The sequence below is a fragment of the Oncorhynchus masou genome, chromosome 16, assembly GCF_036934945.1.
Source record: "Oncorhynchus masou masou isolate Uvic2021 chromosome 16, UVic_Omas_1.1, whole genome shotgun sequence".
NCBI classification, from domain to species: domain Eukaryota; kingdom Metazoa; phylum Chordata; class Actinopteri; order Salmoniformes; family Salmonidae; genus Oncorhynchus; species Oncorhynchus masou.
The window spans coordinates 30067119-30074767 of record NC_088227.1 but is presented as its reverse complement, the minus strand read 5'-3'; positions in this window follow the sequence as shown (position 1 = coordinate 30074767).

Sequence of the window (7649 nt, the reverse complement as noted above, 5' to 3'; positions counted from 1 at the left end):
GACAAACTTGCTAGCAAGCTAATCCGTGACTTCTTCCTAAGAAACCCCAAAATCTGTTATTGTACATTTAAAAAATGTAGACATTTCTTCTAGGGCAACATGTAGTCCCATCCATAAAAACACATATCGATCTAGCTCGCTCACTTAGGATGTCATTATTCATTTTGACATCCAGCTGTTATCAAGCTCGACAGCTACTCACAGCTGGATGTCATACTTCATCAATGTTATGATCACACAAGTGACCTTATGGCTCTGTCAAACTACTGACCAAATAAACATTTATAATTCTAACGTAGATTGTTGTTTTCCATACATTAGGGTTAGGGTTAGGGTAAGGTTAAGGGTTAGGGGTTAGGGGTTAGGGTAATTCAGGGTTAGGGTAATTCAGGGTTAGGGTAATTCAGGGTTAGGGTAAGGGTTAGGGTAAGGGTAAGGGCTAGGGTAAGGGTTAGGGTAAGGGCTAGGGTTAGGGTTAGGGTAAGGGTTAGGGTAAGGGTTAGGGGTTAGGGTAAGGGTTAGGGTAAGGGTTAGGGTAAGGGTAAGGGTTAGGGTTAGGGTAAGGGTAAGGGTAAGGGTAAGGGTTAGGGTAAGGGTTAGGGTAAGGGTTAGGGTAAGGGTTAGGGTAAGGGTTAGGGTTAGGGTAAGGGTTAGGGTAAGGGTTAGGGTAAGGGTTAGGGTAAGGGTTAGGGTAAGGGCTAGGGTAAGGGCTAGGGTTAGGGTTAGGGTAAGGGTTAGGGTAAGGGTAAGGGTTAGGGTAAGGGTTAGGGTTAGGGTAAGGGTTAGGGTAAGGGTAAGGGTTAGGGTAAGGGTTAGGGTTAGGGTAAGGGTTAGGGTAAGGGTTAGGGTAAGGGTAAGGGTTAGGGTAAGGGTAAGGGTTAGGGTTAGGGTAAGGGTAAGGGTTAGGGTAAGGGTTAGGGTTAGGGTAAGGGTAAGGGTTAGGGTTAGGGTAAGGGTTAGGGTAAGGGTTAGGGTAAGGGTTAGGGTTAGGGTAAGGGTTAGGGTTAGGGTAAGGGTAAGGGTAAGGGTTAGGGTTAGGGTAAGGGTAAGGGTTAGGGTAAGGGTTAGGGTAACGGTTAGGGTAAGGGTTAGGGTAAGGGTAAGGGTAAGGGTTAGGGTAAGGGTTAGGGTAAGGGTTAGGGTAAGGGTTAGGGTAAGGGTTAGGGCTAGGGTAAGGGTTAGGGCTAGGGTAAGGGTTAGGGTAAGGGTTAGGGTAATCCTGCTGACAATGTAAATAAAGACAAAAAGTTCATCCAGAGAATGAACATGCTGAGAAAACAAAGCAATCAGCCCACACATTTTCAGCATGTCCGATGCAGTCAGGAGAAACCCACTGTAATTATTTTTGTGCCAGCACAGCAGAAGCATATTTCTATTGTTTTGATTTTGCAACAAGTATAATGGTCTGTCTGTCAAAACAGAGGGATTTCTTAGGCAGCAAAATACCAGGCTTTAAGGCATTCCCTTATGTAGCTATTGCTTGTGGGCGAGGATTAGTCTATGGACAGATAATCTTAAAGTTTGAAACTCTGCCATTTTACTGTTCACATAGGGGCCAATTCAGACTTAGGAAACATCCTATGCATGCCTTTCCTACACACATCCCAGTAGTTGGTATTAGTTGGGCACGTGAGTGGAAAGGCTAAAGCAACCGTCAGTAGACGAAAGTTGAGGGGTGAGGTCCGGGGAGGTGCAACTGCGACAGCTGAAAGTCGGACTCTAATGTGGTTTTCCAACACCAAGGCTCAGATCAATCCTGCAGTCAGTGGTGATTTTAACATGTAAATCTTGGTGGGGCAAAAAAAAACAAATTTATAGTTGAAGTAGTAAGTTTACATGCACCTTAGCCAAATATATTTAAACTCAGTTTTTCACAATTCCTCACATTTAATTCTAGTAAAAACTCCCTGTTTTAGGTCAGTTAGGATCACCACTTTATTTTCAGAATGTGAAATGTCAGAGTAATAGTAGAGAGAATGATTTCAGATTTTATTTCTTTCATCACATTCCCAGTGGGTCAGAAGTTTACGTACACTCAATTAGTATTTTTTCGCATTGGCTCTAAATTGTTTAACTTGGGTCAAACATTTCGGGTAGCCTTCCACAAGCTTCCCACAATAAGTTGGGTGAATTTTGGCCCATTCCTCCTGACTGAGTTGGTGTAACAGAGTCAGGTTTGTAGGCCTCCTTGCTCACACACGCATTTTCAGTTCTGCCCACACATTTTCTATAGGATTGAGGTCAGGGCTTTGTGACGGCCACTCAAATTCATTGACTTTGTAGTCCTTAAGCCATTTTGCCACAACTTTGGAAGTATGCTCGGGGTCAATGTCCATTTGGAAGACCCATTTGCGACCAAGCTTTCACTTCCTGACTGATGTCTTGAGATGTTGCTTCAATATATCCACAAAATGTTCCCCTCTTATGATGCCATCTATTTTGTGAAGTGCACCAGTCCCTCCTGCAGCAAAGCACCCCCACAACATGATGCTGCCACCCCCATGCTTCAAGGTTGGGATGGTGTTCTTCGGCTTTCAAGCCTCCCCCTTTTTCCTCCAAACATAACGATGATCATTATGGCCAAACAGTTCCATTTTTGTTCATCAGACCAGAGGGGATTTCTCCAAAAAGTATGATCTTTGTCCCCATGTGCAGTTGCAAACCGTAGTCTGGCTTTTTTATGGCGGTTTTTGGAGCAGTGGCTTCTTCCTTGTTGAGGGGCCTTTCAGGTTATGCTGATATAGGCCTCGTTTTACTGTGGATATAGATACTTTTGTACCTGTTTCCTCCAGCATCTTCACAAGGTCCTTTGCTGTTGTTCTGGGATTTATATGCACTTTTCACACCAAAGTACGTTCACCTCTAGGAGACAGAACGTGTGTCCTTCCTGAGCGGTATGACAGCTGCGTGGTCCCATGGTGTTTATACTTGCGTACTATTGTTTGTACAGATGAACGTGGTACCTTCAGGCATATGGAAATTGCTCCCAAGTTGCTCCCAAAAAACGTTTTTTTGTCTGAGGTCTTGGCTGATTTCTTTGGATTTTCCCATGATGTCAAGCAAAGAGGCACCGAATTTGAAGGTGGACCTTGAAATACATCCACAGGTACACCTCCAATTGACTCAAATGATGTCAATTAGCCTATCAGAAGCTTCTAAAGCCATGACATTTTCTGGAATTTTCCAAGCTGTTTAAAGGCACAGTCAATTTAGTGTATGTAAACTTCTGACCCACTGGAATTGTGATACAGTGAATTATAAGTGAAATAATCTGTAAACAATTGTTGGAAAAATTACTTGTGTCATGCACAAAGTAGATGTCCCAACCGACTTGCCAAAAATATAGTTTGTTAACGAGAAATTTGTGGAGTGGTTGAAAAACAAATTAAATTACTCCAACCTAAGTAGTGTATGTAAACATTCAACTTCAATTGTAAGTGGAATGCATGCCAGAACACATGCCACTACACAACACTAAACAATACATTCATTGCACTATAATGGTGCCCACAAACTGTTAGGGCCTACACATAAAGCTGTTCCAACAGCAGTCCCAACATTTTACCACTGCTTCACCTGGCTATCAGGTGAGCCTTATCTGGCAGTGAAACAGTTCATTATGCCTCATTTACTACCTTAAAAAAAAATATAGCTTATATGGCTGACTTGTTTAAACAAATGTGGTTTCTACTGACAATTGAGATGGACAAACTATGGCGGTAAAGGGGATGACAAGCGGATAAGAGGTTAGTTAGTCAATGTAACTATTTGTTCAGCACTTTTGAAATGTACCGCAGCAGAATTCAGAACATGGGTCATTCTTACAGTGCTCTCCCTGTACACCAAGTCAGAACCGTATAAAGGGGGCATATAAGCAGACAATGAAAGCTCTTACTATATTCAATGATTACATTTCTCTAAAACAGGCTATAGGCTACAGTAGAAGTCAGAACAGTGGGCTAAATTAAGAGGGGAAATAGACCAAATTATTAGGTTGAGGCACATGGGCTACTAACATCTTACTACACAACATACACTTGGTATTACTTTCTTAGCTACAGTATACATATCTCCCTGGCATAGTACATCATTTATGAAGCAGCACATAATACATTTTTGGAGCTTGGCTCACTTGAACAGGAAGGTGGCGGGGCAGTCCTCTGAGTTAAAATTGACTGCATGGTCAATGTTGAATGTTTATCATTTTAAACCTGGAAAAGAGCTCCTTAATCCCAGATCTGGGACCACACAGCTAGTCACCGATTCCTTCCAAATGTATGTAATGTTAATGTCCAATGAGCACTGATACACTTATCTATAATTTATCTTCATATGACAAGGTTTAAAAAGGATTTGTCAGTAGATTGTCGACTTGATTCATGATGACTGCTAGCTAAGATTTTGAAATATGACGTTGACATGCTCAGTCCAATCAAAGCTACTGTACATATAACGTGATTTGACGTAATTTTATCTGTGGCCAATGACCTTGAGCCTTCTTGGATGGGCACTTCTATGGCAGCAGCCAAAGGGCAATTATTTTCAAGGTCTGCTCTTACACTTGGCAGTGACGTTAAGTCCCCATGAGTGACAGAACACTGAGCCAATCACTGCGCAACGCTCCATATTTTCTGCTGGCTTTCCCCACCACCACAGAAAGCACTGATCTAGGCTGAAACACCAGCGTTTTGGAGCTGCCTTCCTCAAGAAAACAAAAAAGAGACCATGTTTGTATGCGGCTTTATTAACTCAATGATATATATTATTTTTTACATTGTTTGCAAACAGATATGTGACACGTGTTAATGCCAAAATAACAGGCAAGCCCAAGCCCCCACCAAAAATGTTATAATTATTTGTAGTTATTTTTGCTAAAAATGTGGGACTCAAAACAGGTGGGGTTCTGTCTGTACAATGTACAGTCAATTAGTGAGAAAGAACATCAACTCCATGTAGGGAGTCGGACAATTTTATTCCCATCATGCACCACACTTTGAAAGGCGGTGACCAACGATGGTCATCGACATGACAAAAGTGATCTGTTCGAAGACACCCAATCAGACTTACCTTACGCAGGCCTGTAATGTGCTCTACATGTGTGGCTACCTTGCGGGCACTGAATAAATTCAGAGGAAGAGGTGAAGTGTGAGGAATAACTGGGCCCAAAATCTGGCTTCACCAGCTTGTGGAGTCTTTAATTAATTTCTTTGCTCACCAAGCAAGGAGTTTTTGTATAGAGGACAATGCATTTCGAATTTGTTTAGCAAAATGTAAAGGCTTATTTGCTACATGTGGCTTATTTGGTCGATTAGAAGTTTCGTAGTGATTAGATTGTTACAAGTGTACTGATACAACTAGGACTCGTGACATCCGGACAACTTTGAGAAAAAAAACTTCTATATCGGAGTTGTGTCTGGTCACCACAACCACAGTCATAAATCCAACCAAGTTCAATTTTTTTCTTAAAATATGATTTTAAACTTAACCCTAACCACACTGGTAACATTATGCCTCAAGTTAAATTCAAACCAAAAAGCACTTTTTTCCCCATAAATGTTTACAATATAGCCAATTTTGACATGGTGGCTGTGATTACTAGTGGAAACCATTGTGATGGGTGTTCAATCGCATATCTGCACTCTCATTGGCTAGAATGGTTCCACCTGATCTTGCCTTCTCCAGACTGCCTTCCATTTTTCAAGACATTTATTTTAATTGTTAGAGTAGCCACTTGAGTAATCTGTGACAAATATGTTATTATAAACTGGGTGGTATATTGGCCATATACCACACCCCCACGAGCCTTATTGCTTGAATCAACCGCTAAATATCCTCCCACTTGCCGGCCAACAGATTCTCATTGGGGTTTCAATTTCATCTTAAAGTTGCACTATGCAGAAATGCTGCCATTTCCTGGTTGCTAAAACTCAAATAGTTTTAAGATGGTACAAAGATTCTCAACACTATACTGTCTAAACCTCTGAAATACTTTCCATAACCAAAAACATTGTGTCTGCTGTTTAAAGCTGCTGTACAAAACCGAAAGTAAAAGACGCAAAAACAATTGACGTCGCTCACATAGAACAGATCTACAGCTTCTTAGACTTGATCTATAAATCACATTTCAAAAAGCCATCCCTTTAAATGTGGTGTACCTTTATTAATGAGAATTTGTTGACAGACTCAGTAGAATACATGGAGAAAACGGTTTTAGAATATACAGTGCATTCGGAAAGTATTCAGACCCATTCTCCACATTTTGTTACCCTACAGGCTTATTCTAAAATTGATTAAATAAATAAATAAAAAAGACCATAGATTTTTGAATCTTTTGCAAATGTATACAAAATAAAACAGAAATCCCTTATTTACATAAGTATTCAGACCCTTTGTTATTGGACTCATAATTGAGCTTAGGTGCATCCTGTTTCCATTGATCATCCTTGAGTTGTTTCTACAACTTGACTAGAGTCCACCTGTGATAAATTCAATTGATTTAGATATGATTTGGTAAGGCACACACCCGTCTATATAAGGTCCCACAGTTGACAGTGCATGTCAGAGCAAAAACCAAGCCACGAGGTCGAAGGAATTGTCCTTAGAGCTCCGAGACACAGATCTGGGGAAGGGTACCAAACAATGTCTGCAGCATTGAAGGTTCCCAAGAACACAGTGGCCTCCATCATTCTTATATTAAAGAAGTTTGGAACCACTAAGACCCTTCCTAGAGATGGCTGCCCGGCGAAACTGAGCATTCTGGGGAGAAGGGCCTTGGTCAGGGAAGTGAACAAAAACCCCATGGTCACTGACAGAGCTCCAGAGTTCCTCTGTGGAGATGGGAGAACCTTCCAGAAGGGCAACCATCTCTGCAGCACTGCACCAAAGCGGCCAGACGGAAACCACTCCTCAGTAAAAGGCACATGACAGCCCGCTTGGAGTTTGCCAAAAAGGCACATAAAAGACACTCAGACCATGAGAAACAAGATTCTTTGGTCTGATGAAACCAAGATTGAACTCTTTGGCCTGAATGCCAAGTGTCACATCTGGAGTAAACCTGGCACCATCCCTACGGTAAAGCATGGTAGTGGCAGCATCATGCTGTGGGACAGGTGTGTGCAGGCGTGAATTTTTTTTCAGCGGCAGGGACTGGGAGACTAGTCAGGATTGAGGGAAAAATGTATGGAGCAAAGTACAGAGAGACCCTTGATGGAAATCTGCTCCAGTGTGCTCAGGACGAAGGTCTACCTTCCAACAGGACAACAACCACCATCGATAAAAAACAGTACTGTGCAGCCGTCTTCAACCTGGCCAAGGCCTTCGACTCTGTCAATCACTGTATTCTTATCGGCAGACTCAACAGCCTTGGTTTCTCTCATGACTGCCTCGCCTGGTTCACTAACTACTTCTCAGATAGAGTTCAATGTGTCAAATCGGTTGTCCGGACCTCAGGCAGTCTCTATGGGGGTGCCACAGGGTTACATTCTCGGGCCGACTCTTTCTCTGCATATATCAATGATGTCGCTCTTGCTGCTGGTGATTCTTTGATACCTCTACGCAGACCACACCATTCTGTATACATCTGGCCCTTCTTTGGTCACTGTGTTAACAAACCTCCAAACGAGCTTCAATGCCATACAACTCTCCTTCCG